Genomic DNA, 22862 nt, shown 5'->3' with positions numbered 1-22862 from the left:
ATCTGGAAAAACTTAACAGTATATGCCTTTCCTCCTCTACCTCTCCTCCCCAAGGTACTCCTAAAGGTCAGACAGGAGAAGCCAAAAATGATACTGATTGCCCTAGACTGGCCACACCAGTATTGGTATCCAATCCTAAGGAACTTGTCTCAATGCCCAGCGTGGACCTTACCTCAAGTGCCTCATCTACTGTCCCAGCAGAACAATCAGATCCTGCACAGCCAACTCAAGACCTTAAATCTGGCAGCATGGCCGATAATGTAGTCTTACAAAACACACCTCTCACTAAAGCGGTGATGGTTGTCATTCTGGAAGCCAGGAGGCCTAGTACTAGAAAATCCTATGCTGGAAAATGGTAGCGATTCTGTGCTTGGAACCAGGCACAAGGAATTGAGACAGCTGTTCCAAATATTCCTCAGATTTTACAATACTTGACTGAGATGCTGGATAAAGGCCTATCCTTCTCATCTATAAAAATTCATGCCTCTGACATTTTGGCTCATTACAATACAGAGCCACCAATCTTTTCTCATCCTTTATTAAGGCAGTACCTCAGAGGGGCCAAACATTTAAGGCTTCCAAGGAGATCATCAATACCTGCATGGGACCTCAATTATGTCTTGGAAAAACTCACCCTGCCTCCTTTTGAGCCAGCCGCTACAACTGATGTAAAGTTTTTATCTTGGAAAACAGCTGTGCTCCTTGCAATAACTTCTGCAAGAAGAGTCTCAGAGCTACAGGCACTCATGTCTGTGGAACCTTTTATCATTTTTTATCCAGACAGGGTTTCTCTGAGGACAAACCCGACATTTATGCCTAAGGTAGTGTCCAGTGTGGCCCTTAACCAAACTATTCATCTGCCTACCTTTTATCCAAACCCACAGAATAAGGGGAAGAGAATTCTGCATTCTTTGAACGTACACAGACAGCTACACTTCTATTTGAACAGAACCAAAGCTTTCAGAACGACAGAGCAACTATTAATGGCATATGCTGCAGGATCACAAGGAAAGGCTATCTCAAAGCAGACTATTTCAAAGTGGATAGGCCACTGCATTTGTTATTGCTATTCACAACATGGCAAGCCAGTACCTAAGGGCATTAGGCCCCATTCAACCAGAGCAGCAGCCACTTCAGCAGCCTTCCTCAGGGGAGTACCAACCAAAGACATTTTAGAGGCTGCTACTTGGCGTTCACTGCACACCTTCACAAAGCACTATCATTTACCACTCTACTCTAAATCCAGGGCAGGCTTTGCCACTGCAGTTCTGCAGGGCCTTATAGCTGCTCCTAATGCTATTTAGCTCCAGCCTCCCAACCTTAGCTTTGGGATTCAACCCAATTGTAATGACTGCAACAGTGAAACGTGAAGAATGTAGTACAGTTGTGTACACTTACCATAAATGTAGCTGTTTGAGTGTATTCACTGTTGCAGTCCAGGTTACCCACCCGCCATCCCCCATTTCTTTGCTGGAACTTATCTGTACTTCTCTATTCTATACAACCTATGTGGTGTATTTGCTTGTAGATGAAGGCAATATATATACTTTGGTGCATGCATGTTTTATTGACATATTTTTAGCCTACCCTTTTGGGGGCACCTGACATCTGGGGCAAGAAAAACTGAGGAAAATGGCGTCGGCTGCATCTTTTATACCCCTGGTGCACTGATGTCAGGGAAGAGGCGACAGCAACCGATGCCGGACCTAGACTTTGGAATTCAGGCCGACTTAGGGCAGCCGGCCAGCAGGATAACCCAGTTGTAATGACTGCAACAGTGAATACACTCGAACATCTTCATTTATTGTAAGTGTACACAACTGTACTTTTTCATTAAATAAGAATTATAAAAATAAGTATAAATATGTATATTTAAAATGTGTTTAAAACTGAATGAACCATCCTCTGCCCTCTAGTGGATAACAATGGGTATATACCAATTTAAACAACTTGAATTGATTGTTGTTGAGGTTACTATAGTTTTGCATCCCTCAGTTTAAGGACTGGTTTCGTGGATAACATATCATTCAAACCTGCATCCAAAGTTATTTGCCAGTGCAGTTCTCTATATTCGATCATATTTTCCGAGGGGCCACCTCTGGGGTCAGTGGGGATCACTTCAATAACAAAAAATTGATAACTTGCTTGTGGGCAAGATAGAAGATGTCTGTATAGAGCATTACTTTCATTCTTTTTCCTTATCTCATATAAATGCTCATATATCCTCTTTCTAAATTTTCTTTCCGTCTTGCCTACATAAAATGGACCACAGGTCCCACAAGTAACAATATATATTACCCCAGTTGTATCACAATTTGCATAGCCCCCCTGGTATCTATATCTCTACCTCTAACCTACAAGTATAGAGTATCCCATGTAAAAACACAACTGCAGTGGCTACAGTGCCCACACCTGTGAATACCATTTTTTATGTTTTGAAAAGGTCTAAGCTTATTATTGTGTGCACCACCCTCTAAAATATTCTTGATGTTCCGACCTTTTTATATACACATTGTAAAGGTTTATCAAATATAATACCTAAATCTGATAATGCAGAACATTTCTTCCATTCTTTATCAATAAATTGTTTGATCAGGTATGATTCACCACTATAGGTAATAGTCAAAACTGATTTAAATAATCTCTCTCCAGTAGTCATGTTGTTGTTAGTGTTGACTACATCCAATTTACCTAAAATTGAGGCAAACCTACCTTCTCTGCCTTCACATACTTCTTTCAAAACATCCAACAAAAGTGCACTAGGATAGCCTGTATCCTGGAACACTGCCAGTATGAAATCACTTTCTGCCTTAAAATCAAAACTTTCTGAGGTCATTTGACTGGCCCGAACCAGGTAGCCCTTTACTACACCTCTTTTTTGATGTGGTGGATGTGCACTAGTGTAGTGAAGGTTCGAACTGGAGAAAGTCTGTTTTCTGTGTATTCTAGATTTGTAACCATTATTGGTCTTTTGAATATTAACATCAAGATAAACTAACTCTTCACGATTAACTTGATGTGTAAATCTAAGAAAATTTGTGGTGGAGGAAATATAATCAATACATTTTGAAAATTCATGGTCAGTACCATTCCAGAACAAACAAATGTCGTCCAAAACCGCACATAAAGGTTCCAATATTGCCTAAAATCTGATTCTAAAACACATTTATTTTCCCAATATAGGAGTATAATATTGGCATAGGTGGGGGCACAATGAGCCCCCATTGCTACGCCTTTAAGTTGTTTGTAATACTCTCCTTGAAAGAAAATAAAATAGTTTTTTAAAACTAAATCCATTAATATTAAACAAGTACGGAATACATTTGTAGATGAATCTGTACAATCAGCTAAAAATTCCTCAAACCAACTAAGTCCTAAATCATGAGGAATACAAGTGAACAGGTCGACCACATCTAAAGTGATGAAAATTTTTGTATTAAAAAGATAATCATTTTGAATACATCTTAAGAAATCCCAAGAATCTCTAAGGATATTCTGATTTTTAAAAACTATGTTTTTCAAATGGTGATCTATATATTTTGCTGTCACTGACACCTCAGCTGAAACAATAGGTCTAAATGGGGGGGGGGGGTCATCAAGGTTTTTGTGTACCTTGGGAATGCTAAAGATGGAGGGCACCCTAGGCTTATCTACATGTAAAAAAATATAAGTCTCAAAATCTATGAGCCCCTCCATCACCAAGTCATTTAAACATGTGTAAATCTTTTTATAAGCTAAATTAACTGTGTTCAAGGAAACACGAGCACAAGTCTCGTCATCATTTAACAATTCAGACATTTTACTCTCATAACAGATCTGGTCCATCAGAACAGTCCCCCCACCCTTATCAGGTTTCATAGTGCTAAGATTCTGTGTGTCCCTAAAATCATACAGTATATCCTTCTCGACTTTAGTTATATTTGGAATAACTTTATGTTTTAGTATTTCCCTCAACTCCTTCTCAACCATTTGTTCAAAATTTGTTAGCTGAGGATGCAAGGGAGGATTGAATAAACCTTTCTTGTGTAGAACAGTGTCACTATTCTTTTTCTGTCCATTAAAAAATAACTCAAGATTTTTTTTGTCTAATAAACAATTTAAATTCGATTAACAAATTCACCAACTTACTCTTTACCCTTGGTATAAAAGTAAAACCCTTAGAAAATAAAGAAAAATGTTTTTTAGAGAGGGCAATGTTAGTATAATTAAAAATATTAAAACTTTTATAGGTACAAATAACTCCATCCTGTTGGATTTCATCATCATGATCTACCTCCAGTGGGTTCTCCTCTGGGCCCCCCACCCTTTCTGTACTTGATTTCCATAATTGTAATTCACCACCCCCTTTTCTCTCAACCTCTCTGACCTCGTCAGGGGTGGGTACTGGGAAGGGTCCTGAAAGTTTAAATTTTCGTTGTTGTATTCCATGTTGTCCCTATGTGTCCATTTTGTCGTGTAATCCCCCCCCCCATGGAAGGTACCGTTAAAAGGTTTTGGTTTGGGATAATTTATCTTATTAGCATATTCATTAATATCCTTCTCAATTTTAATGAACTTTCTATCCTGTGTTTTTTTACACCTTGATTCAGTGTTGTTCAACAGAGCATTTTACTTCGCCTTCTCAGTATCTACACTAAATAATAAATAGTTAATAATGTTATTATTCAAAACATCAATTTCTTTATACAAATTTTCCATTTCAAACTGATTATTCTTAATAATAGCTTTCATACTGTCTGCACCACATCTGTCGAACGCCATGATGAGATTGTGGTGAAACTGAGAATCTTCTCTGACATTATTAGGGTATTTACTAACCCTCAAACCCTTAAGAATAATTTTTAATTCTAAACAGCGTCTTAAATAAGCATTGTCAATCTCCCATGCTTTGTATTTATAAAGTAAATTATCTAGTTTACAAATCTTGTTAGCATAGGTTTCATTATCAGTTACAATCTTGGTGGTGGTGTTAAAATCCACCCTGTAATTTAAAATGTCTCTGTGTACCTGGTAACCGTGCCTCGTCTAAACGAGAAGGCTGACCATTATGTCCGTTTCTAAACCCTGTGTTCGTACGAGAGTTAGTACTGTTGTTTTCTCCAGCCAAAAGGATGTTAGGAAAACCATCCATACTCGAATGAGGATGAGGTGAAATGTCAAAATTAACAGCAGCGTTGGTCGTGGAACCACTTTTGTGCGTCTTTCCTTCCTTCGAAGCCGAAAGTAAATTAACTTCCTGGTTGCCAGGCAAGTGCGTTCCTGAAGCTTGCTGAAGCAGAGATTGGCTAATCGGGGTTGGAAGCCCCACCAACTGAGTGATTTGTCCAATAAGCTTACACAGCTCTCCTAATTCATTCCCTTTAGGGCAATCCGTGTTGACTGAAGTGATCGAACCAGATGGAGAATCCATGGCCACAAAATACAAACTGATAAATCCAAAAAGCGAATATGGCACAATGCTCCAACCACAGTACTGTAAACCAAGTAAAAGGAGCACCGGAGAACACGTAGTTCAAGCACAAACAGTTTATTAGCAAATCCACACCACGCACATAACACCAAAACACATTAACGCTCCACAATTCCTTATACGTTTTTGTCACCAAATAACTTCATCAGATGAGATACTGAGAACACATTAGGCGTTAATAAATAGCTATCCTAATTAAAATGATAAAATATTTCACTTCTGATTTCTAATAACAATGAATGCCAAGCTATATGCCTTTTGCCAAGAGTTTAAACTATGTGCACTTGTACTACACTGAAAAGCAGAGTATTTATTTTACATTTTCAGACAAATCCACTGAAAGCCATTTTTAACTTGTTCACTGCTGAAAGCAGATTGTCAAATCTCACAAAATCCCTCTCTGGAACCATGACTTCTGAGACAAAGAATTACATTGCCTCACAGCTGGCTACCCTACAATCTAGTTTAAATTCGTCCATGAGGTTCATTTCACATGTAGCTGATGGTACCTCAAGGACAGCGGGTTCAGGCATTTTTATTAGGAGCATGTCTGGATGCACCTGTGTGATTTCTCGGAGTCCTTCAAGTCTTCCTTCATCAATGTTTCCTTTGACAGAACTTCTTTGTTTGGCCCCAGGGTTAAAGACACTATCCAGATGTGAGCAGAATGGCAAGACCCTGTCATAAGATCATAGGAGCTTACTAGGCTAATGGCCCTAGGGCCCTTACAAGCCTAGGCAAGAGTTTATCTCCAAAAAAGAAATCTCACTCAGCTCCGGTCATCCCTGTCATTGAGGGATACAGGTGGATCCCCTAGGACAAATTTGTGGTTTCCCATCCACTCATCAAGGTTGCAATTGAAGAGGGTCAGAGACGTACTCTGAAGTATATGGGAAGTCTATTCTAGAGACGGGGCAGCCTCTGGGAGACGAACCTGTCTCTCCAGCAGGGTTTGTTAATGTCGCATATTACATTTAGGTCTTTCAAGCAAGCAATGCGCTAGGAGTTAGACTTACAGATATGGAGCATCTGTAGTAGGGCAGGGTTGGAGATTGCCTTGTAGGCGAGACACAGATCACACCTCTAAGCAGTCTGTATGATACAGAGTCGAATTATATTGCTTTGAGCCTGTTCATACAGGACATATGTTGGAGGCCATGGATTCTCTTTGTGAGGCATTTCTGTGGCCTTTCCAGCTGATGCAGGTGTTTGGAGAAGTACATACCAAATGGCAAATGGTGGGGGGGGCTGTACTCAGTTATTGGCCCAATGAGGGAGGAGTACAGATAGGTAATAACCTCCTTTTTTCTAGATGAAATCCCTTTACGCATGAGATGAACCAAGTAAAAGGCTTTTCTGACCACTGCCGCTACATGATGGTCGAATGTGAGATTGTTGTCAACCTGTGCACCCAGGTCTCTCCCTACAGGTTGTGTCCTTAGAGGGTTGCCATTGATGTGGTTATCAGTAGGAGCCATGTTTTTGCCGAATGGTGTGATAATACATTTTTTTTTGCATTGAACTTAACACCATGAATTTGGCATGAGTCATTTGTTGCTGTGAGACCCTCTTGTAGTATATTAACTTCATTTGGGAATCAATGACAACACCCAGTTTACAGTCTGCAGACTTGGTCAGCCACAGGTCTTTTATCTTTACCTGGACCTCTGAGAAGTAGATGCCAAACAGGCAACCCAGGACAGATCCCTGGGAACACCACTAGTGACAGGTCTGTTGCAGGAGATGGAGGCACATGTTTTGACCTTCTGGGTCCTACCGGTGAGCCAGTTGGCCACCCGGCTGATGAGATAGGTATTTACACCAAGTTGTGTTAGCTTTTCGATGATGCCGGAGTGGGGGATTGTGTCAAAGGGTTTGACCAAGTCAAGGTAAGCTGTATGCACAAACTTTCCCTCATCCAGGGCCTTGGTGACAGTCTCAAAAAAGTCAACTAGCATCAACAGGCCAGATCTGCCCATGACGAATCCGAACTGGGTGGGGGTCAAGTGCTTGGAGATTGCCTGTGTCCTTTTTATGAAGTCCATAATACACTCCATGGCTTTACAGATCAGATTTGTCAAGCTAATGGGGTGATAGTTTCCAGCGTCAGTAGTGGCACCACCTTGTTCAAGGGGATGACAATGGCAGATGTTCTTCGTGTTTCACTGTTGCAGTCATCACCTGTGGGTTATCCCTGCTGTGGTATCCCTCAGCCGGCCTGAATACCAAAGTCACTGTTTTTTGTGTGCCGGCTCCTGTCGGCTGTAGTCTGACGTCAGGTCATCAGTACTGTAAAGCAAGGCAGCCGACGTCATGACATTAGTCCTTCTTGCCATGGAACCCGTAGCAGAAGCAGTTTGCATGAGTGCCGGTCAGTCACTACCAGAAGTCGAATTTCAGCAGAAAACGTCTAAAGCTAAGTACCTCGTTTGGGACCCTTTTTTCTTGCTCTAACCAATGTCAGAAAATGTTAACAATTGTCTCGCCTGTGTAAAGCAGATCCCACACCAAGACTTTCATTCCTACTGCATCACTTGTTTAGGTCCAGACCACGACGTCCCTCTTTGCCCTCTTTATTGTGAGAAGCATTCACCATAGAGCTCTTTTTGTATACAGTTATTTTTATATTCCGTCTTCGAATTCTAATGTGGCATCCGTCAGCCAACAATCTGCCGATATTCCAAAAAAACGTAAAATTCGAGACAGGCCAGACAAGGCTAAGCCTTCCAACGATGCTACTGTTAAGCAAGTCGTCAGTTCTCCGGAATTCAGTGAGGCATATTTGCAGCCCCTGATGCCTGACTCGCTTTCTATGCAGGCATCTGCCGAGACCCTTACGGTGTCCGGTATGCCGCAGAAATCCACTTCAACTTCCTAGCCTTTGGCTGTCTCTGTCTCGGTTGGGTCCGGCGCCGGGAGAAACCAGGAAGAAACGTGGTGCACGTAGTGCAACTGCTCGGCTAAAAAATCCACAATTGTAAAACAAAGTAGCCAGCAGAAATGGTGGAGTACAAAATAACTTTAATACTTTAAAGACTTATGTAGAGGGTAATATACCCAAATACCTATCTATCCAGACCAGTTTCGGCTATAATAGCCTTCTTCAGTGGAAATAGTAAAATACATAATAACCATTTAAATACATAGATTTATATATGGTAACATAAAGGCAGTACATTGGTCAATTAAAATTGGTCATTAAGACCAGGTGGAAATAAAGCCCCTAATTTGATGATCTATTTGCGTTCCTTGAAATTCAGTAAATTATGCCAACCTGACTTGTCTCTACATTTACCTACAATACAGTCAGTAACAGTAAAATGGAAATAAGCAGAATTATGTTTACAAACATGTTTAAACAGGGCATTATTGGTATGTTTGTTCCTGATATCACTGAGATGCTCCCCAATCCTATGGCGAAAAGGCCTGGAGGTCTGTCCAACATAGAATGAGGAGCATATACAGGTGGCTAAGTAGATGACCCACTCTGTGCTACAGTTGATCCAAAAGTTGATATTAAAGATTTCAGATGTATTGCGACTGCTAAATTCCCTCGTGTGTTGAACTTTATTACAATAAGAGCAGTGGCCACATGGTATACAACCCAACACTGGGCCACCTCTCAATGTGTGTTGAATAGAAACAGTGGAGTTAGGACCCACCCTCTTATAGTGGCTAAACAGAGATCCCAATGTCCGACCTCTCCTGAAAGAAAAAGAACATCTATTCCTCAAGAGTGTAATTTCTCCTCTGCCATCAAAATGTTCCAATGTCTGTTAGTAATGTTCATGAACCCACATGTATTGCGTCCATAAGAGGTAACCAGATGAACCAGATGATTAGATGAATCCTTATGTTTATCCTTGTAACGTAACAAGTCAACTCTGTTCTGATTTGAAGCCCAATGGCAAGCAGTACTAACAGTACCTGAGGGGTAACCTCTCTCACGAAACCTGCAAATTAGGTCATCTCTAGCGGTCTCAAAAGTTTGTTGGCTTGAACAAATCCTTTTGGCTCTTAAGAATTGTGACTTGGGGATATTCTGGATGATATGTTGTGGGTGGAAGCTAGTAGCATGTAAGAGTGAATTATATTCAGGAAATTTCCTGTACAACTGAGTGGAAAGATTATCATCAGGGTTCCTGCTAACCTCAACATCAAGGAAAACAATCCTAGATTTGTGGTAATTTACTTTGAACTCAATTCCCCACACATTATCATTGAGGTAGCCAATAAATTCCTGAAGATAAATTTCATCCAACTTCCACACCAACCAACAATCATCCAGATATCGCCTCCAGATATCTAATTCATCCATGTATATATTATGGTTAGAGTCATAAATCATAACCACCTCAATATAGGCCATAAAAAGGTTCGCATAAATGGGTGCAAAAGAGGCACCCATTGCTGTACCCTTGACCTGCCAGAAGCATTGGTCCTGGAAGTAGAATACGTTGCTGGTAAGAACGTATTCAGCCAGGCACGCTAAAAAAGTATTAAAGCTTGGCTGGTAAAAAACAGATCTCCCCAACCAATAGTCCAAAGCCTGCAAACTTGCCCAATGTGGGATATTTGTATATAGAGAGGTTACATCCAAGGTACATAGCAACCAGTGAGGCTCCAATTCATCATCTTCTTTCGGCTGTTCCCGTTAGGGGTCGCCACAGCAGATCTTCTGTCTCCATTTCTTCCTGTCCTCTGCATCATGCTCTTTCACACCAACTGCCTGCATGTCCTCTCTCACCACATCCATAAACCTTATCTTAGGCCTTCCTATTTTCCTCTTACCTGGCAGCTCCATCCTTAGCATCCTTTTCCCAATATACCCAGCATCCCTCCTCAGCACATGTCCAAACCAACGCAATCTCGCCTCTCTTGCTTTGTCTCCAAACTGTCCAACCTGAGCTGACCCTCTAATGTACTGATTCCTAATCCTGTCCATCCTAGTCACACCCAGTGAAAATCTTAACATCTTTAACTCTGCCACATCCAGCTCTGACTCCTGCCTTTTCGTCAACACCACTGTCTCCAACCCATATAGCATAGCTGGTCTCACTACCCTCTTGTAGACCTTCCCTTTCACTCTTACTGGTACCCGTCTGTCACAAATCACTCCTGATACTCTTCTCCACCCATTTCACCCTGCCTGTACTCTCTTCTTCACCTCTCTTCCACACTCACCATTACTCTGAACTGTTGATCCCAATTACTTAAACTCATCCACCTTTACCAACTCTACTCCCTGCATCCTCACCATTCCTGTACCCTCCCTCACATTTACACACATATATTCTGTTTTAGCCCTGCTGACCTTCATTCCTCTCCTCTCTAAAGCACATCTCCACCTCTCCAGGGTCTCCTCAACCTGGTCCCTACTCTCACTACATATCACAATGTCATCTGCAAACATCATAGTCCACGGGGCCTCCTGTCTGATCTCATCTGTCAACTGTCCATCACTACTGCAAATAAGAAAGGGCTCAGAGCTGATCCTTGATGTAATCCCACCTCCACCTTAAACGTATCTGTCACTCCCACCACAGTCCTCACCAATGTCACACTACCCTCGTACATATCCTGTACCACTCTTACATACTTCTCTGCCACTCCCGACTTCCTCATACAATACCACAACTCCTCTCTAGGCACCCTGTCATATGCTTTCTCTAAGTCCACAAAGACACAATGCAACTCCTTCTGACCTTCTCTGTATTTCTCCAACAACACTCTCAGAGCAAATATTGCACCTGTAGTGCTCTTTCCTGGCATGAAACCATACTGCTGATCACTAATCATCACCTCCCTTCTTAACCTAGCTTCCACTACTCTTTCCCATAACTTCAAGCTGTGACTGATCAGTTTTATCCATCTGTAGTTACTGCAGCTCTGCACATCACCCTTATTCTTAAAGATAGGTACCAAAACACTTTTTTTCCACTCCTCAGGCATCCTCTGACTTTCCAAAATTTCATTAAACAATCTGGTTAAAAATTCCACTGCCATTTCACCTAAGCACCTCCATGCTTCCACTGGTATGTCATCTGGGCAAACAGCCTTTCCATTCTTCATAGCTGACCTTACTTTCTCCTTGCTAATCTGTTTCACTTCCTGATTCACTATCCCCACATCATCCAACCTTTTTTCTGAGGTTCCAATTGTGTGTCACAAATAATATCCAAAAACCGAGTAGCGTCCTGAATTCTGGCTCTTATCAGAGGTAGTAGTGGTTTTAAAAAATGAGTCAAATATTCAGACAAGGGTTTAGTAATTGAGCCCCGTCCCAATACGATTGGTCTCCCAGGGGGGCAACTAACATCCTTATGTATTTTAGGTAAGAGATAAAAATATTGTTTACATGGAGATGAAACCGTCAACTGATATCTGACTCCGTTATAATGCCCTCTTCCTGGGCCTGTATCAGGAATGAGTTAGTTTTGGTTTGGAAGTGATTAGTTTGGTCCAATGGCATAGCCATATAATATTTTTTATCCCCCAATTGTCTCATTGCTTCCTTATTATATTTGGCCCTATCCTGAATCACTACCGCCCCACCCTTGTCTGCTTGTACTATCACGATTTCTTTATTATTCTTAAGATCATCAACACACTGTACCTCTTCCTTAGAAAGGTTGTTGTAAGATACCTGAAAATCTTTGAGATTACAATGTAGATCCTTCAGGACACTAGCTTGAAAAGTGGATACCAAATGTGACATAGGTGGAACAAAAGATGATTTTTTAAATCTAATCCCTGGGACTGCCTGAGCCGTGTCATCTTCAAAAAACAGTTTCAAATTGAGAAGATGACAAAAATTAACCACATCTTGTGCTAAAGTGTATTCCGGAACAAAAAAGCCAGGAACAAAATTAAGCCCTTTATTATGAACTTTAATTTGTAAATCATTGAGGTGTACAGATGAAATATTATGTACATTTATACTGTTTATTAATGTTCTATCATCAGTTTTAGCAAACCTTCCAAACCCTCCATGGGTTTGACATTTTTTGTGTTTCCTCCCCCCTCGTCTGTATCTGAACCCAAAGGGTGTGACAAACTCCTCCTTTTGGGATCAGGTGAGGCATCTGTGTGGTTTCCCTCCCCTTCAGTGTTGGAGGACGTGTCCTCCCCTGATGTATAGCTCAATAATTCCGAGCTGCATTTCAAAATAGATTTGGGTCTTTTCCTCTTGGGGGCCAAAGGTTTATTATTAGGAAGCGTAAAAGTAACATTCCTAGGCATATGAAATGATTTGCCTCTTTCATAATCTCCTATATCCCTTTGGAATTTTTTCAATTTTTTATCCTTTAAAACTTGTTCTAACTTAAGTAGTTCTGTTGTTAACTGGTTCACCCGGGAAGTAAAAGATCCACTAGATTCAAATTTATTAGCCTCCATACAAATAGTTTCTACCTCCTGAATACCTAGTTTGACCGCCCGTTCATAAAAATTGGCTAGAGCATCCAAAAAAACCCAAGGATGCTGATTGTTGGATCTGTGTCCATTCATCCGTTAATTGTTTATCAATATTATGTACCAAAGGTTGTACTTTAACCCTTAAGCCACGTGGTGTGATTTTTTTGAGTTGGTAAGCCTTGAACAGGCGTAAGTGCCAAACATTGGTCCGAAGACCTTTCATACTTTTACCCAACTTAAAGAATAACGATTCACATAATTTATCTGGGTCTTGAATACACCCCGAGGAATTGTTGCCCGTATCTGATACACCCAAACCAAAAATGGTCAGATCATTCATATCAGATGCTAGGCCTTTTACAAGAGGAGTTGACGCCATGTTACAAAGAACAAATAGTGCAAAAAGCAAATATAAACCTCCACAAAAATGTTAATGAATCAAACAGTTCTGCTGACAGCATAAATTCTATCCAAAATCACCCTATCTGACAGAAAAAGTGTATCAAACAACATGAAAATTGTCGCCCTATATTCCTGTTACTTAGATCATACAGTTATGTATATGGTAGATTATGTATAATGGTGGATATTAAATAAAATCAAAAGTGTATAACAGAATCGAACAATGATAGCATACAACGATACAATAATCAGCCCTTGTGATCTGCCCTGAATGACACAGAAAATTCACAATGCTGCGTATCAGACCACTCAAAAAGCCACTGAATGTGGATAAAAAAATTATCAAAATGGTCAACTCTTGCTTAGAAAGTATCCACCGAAACCAAAGATAGATAGTGTTATACACATGTATGAATGATACAATAGCTAGCCCTTGTGGTTGTAGAGATCCAGTCCTCTTAATAAAATAACCACACTGCTGTGTATCATTATAATAAGGTTAGGGCCATATTAATTGGCCCAATGAAAATGGTTTAAAACATCCACTCAATATCATAACCACCTATACATCCCAAAAAAAAAATCACATAGAAACATATATCGTGGACTCAATTGTCATGTTGATGTAGAAACCCCCATAAAAATATATATAAGAATCCAATTATGAAGTCTACATAAGTTGCTGTAAGCAGAAATGTCAATATTCAAAAATCTTTACTGGAGGAAAAAATGTAATACTAATAATACATATTACCACCAGGTTGACCCCATCAAACCATATCACAACATGGATACCACCCAGAGGCTAAATATTCAAATATTGAGAAATTAAAGGAGACTCGGCCCCCAAGGGAAAGACGTACCAAATCAAACACCACTACAGGATCACTAGAATAAAAAACATCATATTAGATGTTGGAAAACCAAAAATACCTATGGTTCAATCACTGATAAATAGGTATACTGAAATTATGTACTCGCACAATGCCCCTAAAGTCACCAATGTGTTATCATAATACATATACCTTAGATTATAAACCAAAGTTAAGGTAAATAGTAATTTACAATTGAATTGTTCAACAAACCATGTTATACAAACAAGATGAGAGCCCCACTGTAAGCCATGCATGTACAAACTGAACTGAACAAAAAATGCCGAAAATATACCGGCTGTTCCCTTTATAGCAGTGAATACAATACCACCCATAAAAACAGTACACTGAAAATAAATCCCTTTAGTACATTAATAACCCATATATTATGTACACATCAAAAAAATGGTATTAACCCCATCTATGAATGAGTTGCTACCAGGACATGTAGTAACACAAAACAAAATTTACAGCATAAAACTTTGCCACAAATATGAGCATGAGTCCCACCAAAGGAGAGAACTGTAACTGTAAGCTTCGTAAACTCGGCCAAAGCCTGCTGTGTAACCATAAAAGAACAAATAAGTAATAAAGCAAATAAACATCATACAATTCCCTCAACCCCTCTTAATAGAAGCAGTGATCGCAATATATCCAAAGAGTCGCATCAAAAATCTAAAACTAGTTAAACAATATTCCTAGCTTTAGAATTGACCATTTATTGGCTCCAGGTGTGAGTGTGTGCATGTGTGTGCCTTCTGTGGAAGGTTGGGTGCCGGGCTGGCAACTCGACACTGTAAAACTCCACTGCCAATCATGAGCGGACAGGTGATCCGCTGTGGCGACCCCTAACCGGGAAAAGCCGAAAGAAGAAGAAGAATTGACCATTTAGGTCATAGTCCAATAGATGAAAAAGTGAGTCAATCAAAAATGAAAGCACAAAGTCACCTGTAGTTATAAATCCTTAAGTGATAAAACACACAGATCTGCCTTCCCTTACACCATCCCGCTTCTTTCAAAAACTGAAGGTATCAATGATAATTCGCCAACTGAATGATGTAGAAATCACTAAGAATCCAAAATCCAAGAAGGATACAAAAAAGCCCATATGACAATCCAGTCCATATGACAATTTAGTCCCAGGCTTGCTTGAGGATCCGTGAACAACAGAAGGCCAAGAAAACCAAACTCCAAGAAATGCATATACAAAACGATGTATGCTAAGCAATACGTCCGCCAAACAAAAAAGTCAAATCAGATGTCCAAAAAACTCCTGACCGACTGCCCAAATATTGAAAAAATAGAAAATCTCCCACTCAAGAGGAGGGAAACCACCAAACGCCAACAGCACCAAAAGGAGAGAGAAACCAGGAAGCAATGTGGTGCACGTACTGCAGCTGCTCGGCTAAAAAATCCACAATTGTAAAACAAAATAGCTAGCAGAAATGGTGGAGTACAAAATAACTTTAATACATTAAAGACTTATGTAGAGGGTAATATACCCAACTACCTATCCATCCAGACAGGTTTCGGCTATAATAGCCTTCTTCAGTGGAAATAGTAAAATACATAATAACCATTTAAATACATAGATTTATATATGGTAACATAATGGCAGTACATTGGTCAATTAAAATTGGTCATTAAGACCAGGTGGAAATAAAGCCCCTAATTTGATGATCCATTTGCGTTCCTTGAAATTCAGTAAATTAATTCAGCGACACAGGCACCGGCTTCCAAGGAGGCCGTTCGGACTACCAGTTCTAGGCAAAAAAACCCGACGTTTTCCCTTTTAATTACCGTTTCTCAGAGACTGGATTCTCTCAGGCCTCAAAGCCAGGCCACTCCTAGGAAATCTGCTTCTAGCCACCATCTTGCTACTGCTCCCCCCCAAACTCAAATGCTTAAAATGGCGGAGGATCTCATCTCCCTTGTCTGAGGTACTCAAGCCCCTACCCCAAAAAGAAAAAGGCTTCCCTCTCCAGATATTATGACAGACCAAGAGTCTGAGGAATTTGATTATTCTGTCTTTGAAGAGGAACAACAGTCCTTAACTGTTTACGAGGATTCAGATGCAGAGGAATCCATCCCCTCTGCTTCCCCTCCAGAGGACCTTTTCTTCTGGGAAACTCTCCACTCCCTCAGGGAGCATTTTCAATGGGAATCTCAGGACTACGTGACATGTACTACAGAGTACCAAATTCTCACAAATACTTGTACAGGAACCTTACTGCAAACCCTGAGGTGATTACACAGGGACCCAAAGGAGCTAAGACTAGTTCTGCCAAGAATCCTCTTCCTTCTGACAAAGACACCAGAGGTCTGGACAGATGGGGTAAGAAAGTATACACCTTTACAAACGTAGCTATCAGCGCACTCAATTGTCAGTTCCATATGTTAAAATATCAATAACACACTTTGGGACAAATAAAGCAGAAGATTGCTACCTCTCCTGACTGTGCCACCTCAAAAGAGCTGGCAGAATTACTTCACTATGCTGGTCAAGTGGCCAGGCACTCATTACAATGTGGATACAACACCCTAGAAGCCTCTAGCAGGGCAGTAGTGACAGGATCTGTTATTAGAAGACATGCATGGCTGAAGGAACAACTTCTCCATGATCATGCCAAGTCTAAACTTGTTGATGCACCCCTTGATAAGGAATGCCTGTTTGGGGAAAAAGCAGAAGAGCTGCTTAAAAAGATGGAAGACAAACCAAAATCTGTGCAAACAGTAAAAGATTTCTTTCAAGTTCAACCCACCAGATTCAGCAGAAGCTTCCCCTCTAAGCACCGGGCCCTCCCTGCCCCCAGCAGACAGGGCCAAAGTAAGCCCTGCAGGGACAGGACATCCAGGCCCCTATCCCAGGACTAGCAAAGAAGCAAACAATGGACCACTTCTCCCTCTAAGGCAGGACGTTCTAAGCCAAACTTCTATGGTAAACACTCACAGTGACTCTCCCTCCTTCCTCTGCCCTCCTTTCACTCATTTAAAACTAGGAGAAAGGCTCACCCTCTTCAAGGACAATTGGGTCTCTATAACCAAGGACCAATGGATATTAAAAATAATTTCTCAGGGATACAGATTCTCCTTCGGCAAACTCCCAGTTCTAAGAGGGTACCCAGACTTCCCCCCAAACCAGTGGGCATAGGCAGTAAAACAAGTAAAAAACAATAATATCTCAGGAGGCAGTAGAACCTGTCCCTCCAGATCAAACAGGAAAAGGTTTTTACTCCAGACTATTCCTTGTTCCCAGAAAAGAGGGACTTGGCACCCCATCCTGGATCAATCCAAACTGAACACCTCCTTGGTGGTCCCCAATTTCAAAATGCTAACCTTGCAGCAGCTCCTGCCTATGCTCACACAAAATGTCTGGCTGGTGACACTAGACCTAAAAGATGCCTACCTCCACATCCCCATCTGGGAATCATGCAGAAAATTCCTGTGCTTCGGAGCAGGCTATCAACACTTTCAGTTCTCTGCACTGCCCTTTGGCTTATCTACTGCTCTCAGAGTATTCACCAAATGCTTGGCCCCGGCTATAGCATTCTGCAGACAGAGAAATATACATATTTACCCTTACCTGGACAACTGCCTTATTCAGGCGAACAGCAAAGAAAAGTTGCGATAAGGTCTTCTCTTTGTCAAAAAACTCCTAATTTCCCTAGGGTTCACCATCGATGAGAAAAAAATCAAAGCAAAACCCCACCAAGAATATTGTTTTCCTGGGAGCTGTGCTAGACATAGAAGTCCTAATGGCCTTCCTATCCCCAGAAAAGCAGAGTTTCCTGCCCCTCTACTTCACCCAGCTTGCTTTGAGAAGTCACCTCACTGCAAGGAAGTTCCTGCAAGCCCTGGGATACATGGCATCTTGCATCCTTCTCATCCCTCTTGCCAGGCTTCACATGAGAAAGCTTCAGAGGTACTTAAAGAACCTTTGGTGTCAGCACTCAGTCCCAAGAGACCACTCTCCCACTGATTCCTTGCATAAGGGACGAATTTCTCAGGTGGGCAGAGGCCTGTGCCATGAACAAGTGTCTTCCCTTCATCCTCTGCCTTCTGGCCAGACCATCACCACCGACGCCTCAGACATAGCTTGAGGCACTCACCTAGCAGCTAGGTGTACCCAAGGGCTTTGGAATGCCCAGCAACGTCACTTGCACATCAACCAGAAAGAAATTATGGCAGTGCAAAATGCTCTAACTTCCATCCAACCACATCTCAGGCCAGGGGTCCTCCTTATAAAAACAGACACCACAATAATGTGGTACATCAAGAGGGAGGCACCCAATCTTACCCCCTGTGCAGGTTAACCATAAGTCTATGGCTTACAGCCACTTCCATGGGGCTACACCTGATTGCCCAATACTTACCAGGGATCAACAACACACTGGCAGACCACCTAAGCAGAAACTTACTGGATCCCCACAAATGGCAGCTCCACAGAAGTCTTTCTGCAAATCACCCAGGAGTCGGGGACCCCAGAGGTGGACCTCTTTGCCTCACACTCACCACCAGCTGCACAAGTTTTGTACCAGGGAGTACCACCTCTGAGCATGGAAGGTGGATGCCTTGACCTTCCCCTGGAGCTCCCTCTTTGTGTATGCATACCCTCCTCTGCCCCTTATTCCCAAGGTTCTGATCAGAATAAGAGAGGAGAGACCAAAGGCCATCCTCTTCGCTCAAGATTGACAGCATTGGTACCCCTTACTATACAGTCTGACCTGACAGCCCCCAAAGCTGCTTCCCCTAAGGTCAGACCTCCTGACCCAGGAGAGGGGGAAGGTACTGCCCCCAGATCTACAGACTCTCAAACTTTCAGCATGGCTCATACACTAAAAACTAGCAAAAAGTCACAGTTAAGTAAACTGGTCCTGGACATCATCACAGAGGCTAGAAGGCCCAGCACAAGAAAGTGTTATGCAGGAAAATGGAAAAGATTCTGCTCCTGGAAACAATCAAAAGGGGCCAGTACCTCCCAACATTCCATCCCTCTCATCCTGGATTACTTAGCAGAGTTGCTTAATAGTGGCCTCTCCTTCTCCTCTGTTAAAATCCATGCCTTGGCCATCTCTGCCCATTATGATTCAGACCCACCCCTCTTCTCTCACCCTTTGATTAAGCAATTCCTCAGAGGGGCTTCTAATATCAGGCCTCCCAGAAGACCTGGGACAGTGACAGAAATCAAAGAATGTGGCTACCCCCACACCTGCAATTACTAACAGACAATAAAATTCAAGCAAGCACTAACTGAAGAACAGAGTCAAAACTTCCACTTGGAGTTAATATTCATGCAACACAATTAAATCAATTTAAATACTGTATTATTTGAAAAAAGTGCAGATAAAAGGTACTTAAATTCTCTTATACGTCCAGTTGAATACAGCTAGATCTTAGCCGGCCAAAGCTGAGGTTTTTAAGCAGAAAATATTTCAAACTGTACCACTTAAATAGGCAGTGACAGAAATCAAAGAATGTGGCTACCCCCACACCTGCAATTACTATTACTTCTTCTTTCGGCTTTTCCCAGTTAGGGGTCGCCACAGCGGATCATCTGTCTGCTCATGATTGGCAGTGGAGTTTTACGGTGTCGAGTTGCCAGCCCAGCGCCCAACCTTCCACAGAAGGCACACACTCACACCTAGGGCCAATTTAGAGTGTCCAGTCCACCTACTGCATGTCTTTGGGATGTGGGAGGAAACCGGAGCACCCGGAGGAAACCCACGCAATCACAGGGAGGACATGCAGACTCACACCTGCAATTACTAACAGACAAAATTCAAGCAAGCACTAACTGAAGAACAGAGTCAAAACTTCCACTTGAGTTAATATTCATGCAACACAATTTAAATCAATTTAAATACTGTATTTGAAAAAAGTGCAGATAAAAGGTACTTAAGTTCTCTTATACGTCCAGTTGAATACAGCTAGATCTTAGCCGGCCAAAGCTGAGGTTTTTAAGCAGAAAATATTTCAAACTGCACCACTTAAATAGGTAGTTGACTGTTGGGTGACCACCTGAACTTCAAACCCCATCTTTTAAGCCTCCTTATTTAATTTTTCATAGATATAGGGTATTGTTATGAACCAACCCATCCTTCCTTCCTAAGGTGGTGTCAGAATCCAACATTAGTCAATCTATCAAACTTCCAGATTTCTCTCTTCAGATTTCACAAAGGGGAATACATGTTACACTTGTTGGATGTTCACAGACAGTTATGTTTCTGCTTACACAGGATGGAAATTTCAGAAAATCAAATCAATTATTTATCTCCTTTTTGGAATCAAAATTGAGTGTCTTTGCCAAATCATCCAAAAGCACATTCCACCAGGTCTGTGGCATCTTCTGCAGTATTTTTATCTAGATCTTCCTTGGATGATATTTGTGCAGCTGCAACTTGGGCTAATCCTCATCCCTTTATTGTTCATTGCAAATTAGATCTGGTCTCTAGGGAAGTAGCAGCCTTTGACTAAATGATGCTCAGGTATATCCTTCCTTAAGAGTCCTCCTGGGATTTAACTGGGGGCTGTCTCAGTTGTTGAGGAATGAATGAAAATTGACATCAGATAAAGAAGTTATCTACTCACCATAACTTTCCATCTGTATTGTCCATTTTAATTCTTCCTCAGCTTCCCTCCCTCCAACCCCCTACCATTTTGTTTGTGACTTCTGGCAGAATGAGACGATGCTTAGAGAAGCAGTGTTCCTGCCTTTGAGCTCCAGATGTTGGTTTCTCATATAATGGTTGTCCTTTGGTTTCTAATAAGCAAAAGGTCAGCAAACAAGATCTGAGGTATGGTAAAGGATGAGGGCACTTTGGGTACGGGAGAAGCTGGAGAGTTTTGACTATCCACAAGCTCTAAAAAATGGTCGAGTCATGTCAGATGGTCTGATCCAAACCCATTTGTTGAGGAAGAATGAAAATGGACAACACAGATGGAACATTATGGTGAGAACCTAATGTCTTTGTTTCATATTTTTATTTATTGTTTAGGTGATATTTTAATGGTTCACTAATGCCCCATTTTACCAGTGAACATCTCTGGTCAGAGATGTCAGTTACCTTCCTTTTTTTTCCCTTTTATAGGTTTAACTGGATGATTTTCTTAGTCCATTTTGTGGTCTTTGAGTACTAATAAAGGAGGGAATCCTGGTTAGGTTCTTTTCCGCCACTTGGTAATTTGCTTAAATTTGGCATGTTACCAAGTCTGCTCTGAGGTTGCATTCCGAGCTTGGTCATGGAGGCGCTGGTCACGGGGACTGATGTGTTGCCCCTCCCCAAACCAAACCCACACCCTTGCCGGATTTTGGATGGTAGAGGAGAGACACCTGATCCCACCTCAGATCCTGGGAACCGGACAGGCTAATGTTGAGCCACGCCACTTGGGAGGGCAGCTAAGTGGCCCATGCCATCACTCTTCCGCCTGAGTGGGTTACCTGGGAGTTGGTCGCCATGTGGCTCAGGTAGACGTCATGGCTCTGGGTGGTGGATGCTCCTCCTCTGTCTGTGTCTTGCCCTGGTAGGACAGGGAGCCTGCAACAGGCTCCCTCTACACCCTGGCCACCCCCCCCTTGTTTGGAGGGGACACCGCTGGGGGAGATGGAAGGCACAATGACTGTCAGACAGGCATAGCCCCTGGAGTAACCCAGGACCACAAAGTGTGTTTGAAGTGATGATCAGTGTGTCTTGTGATTCACATTAGTTCTGGCAGCTATCTGCATTCTTCATCAAAGCATGAGCTGAGTAATCCATCACTCAGAGTTGTACTGGTATTCTCCATCATTCACCCCCACCCTGGCATGCTACTTTCTTTACTTGCAGGATTTTTTATTTGCCTTTTATTTTTCCACTTCTTGTAGGTGCCCTTGGTTCTTTTTAGATTTATTAGATTTTCGTTTACATAGCTTGTTTATGCAGGCAGACATTTTGGGATTTATGATGTGATGTGTGTTGTAAGGTTTGTTTTATTGTTTTTTTTTTCCTTCTTTTAATGGTGCAGATTATGGACTTTCCATGTAGAAGCCCTTGTTTGTTAGGTTGCTGTCAAACATCCCTTATAGAGAGCTATAAGAAGTACTATAAAAAAACAGTGAAAAAAAGCTATTGTGTACATCTGATGAAGTCTGTAACAGGCGAAAATGGAGATTAAAATATAGAACACGCTAATTCCTGCATTGGTGCTGCTGTTTTTCCTTTTGCTGGTCGTCAAGTGGTTATTTTGATTTATTGGTTTGTGTGTTTTTAACCATTGTCAGAATAGTGCAGTGAATAAGTCACGAACGAACCACCGTGGACATCCAAAATCCTTTATTAAAACGAACCCTCGATAAAAAGGAAATGTTTGTAGCAAAATCCTTGTGGAAAAATAGGTAAAGACACAAAAAGGTGCGTCATTCTGGATGGATGAGTACTTTTGGGTTTTCCCTTCCTCAGATCCTGTTACAACTGAAAAAAAGGTGTTTCATTTAAGGAAGGCTTGACCAATCAAGACATTCACACAAACTGATACTTTCAGTGTAAGCCAGAGGCAAGACATCCTATCAGAAACATGATGAAGAAAATACACCCTCCCTGTGATCCAGTCAGTGGAAAACCTTTAAGTACAAATTAAGGCATTGCTTCACTGGGTGTCATTTACTTTATAAGTGAATGCTGCTCTATTAGATCGGATACCAGTCCTCTTGCTTAATAAGAATTAAA

General features: G+C 41.5%; 1 protein-coding gene and 1 pseudogene across 1 annotated transcript in view; one reads left to right on the top strand and one right to left on the bottom strand.

Annotated features, from left to right (window-relative positions):
- The window catches only part of CC2D1A (coiled-coil and C2 domain containing 1A), a 3016164-nt gene that overhangs the window by 2465486 nt on the left and 527816 nt on the right, over positions 1-22862 (top strand). The gene's annotated exons all lie outside the window — the stretch shown is intronic.
- Positions 21775-21925, bottom strand: LOC122790213 (annotated as a pseudogene).

This window comes from Protopterus annectens, chromosome 15.part0 (assembly GCF_019279795.1).
Source record: "Protopterus annectens isolate FY-2018-M chromosome 15.part0, PAN1.0, whole genome shotgun sequence".
NCBI lineage: Eukaryota > Metazoa > Chordata > Ceratodontiformes > Protopteridae > Protopterus > Protopterus annectens.
The sequence above is the reverse complement of the archived record's forward strand: the minus strand, read 5'-3'. Positions and strand labels throughout refer to the sequence as shown.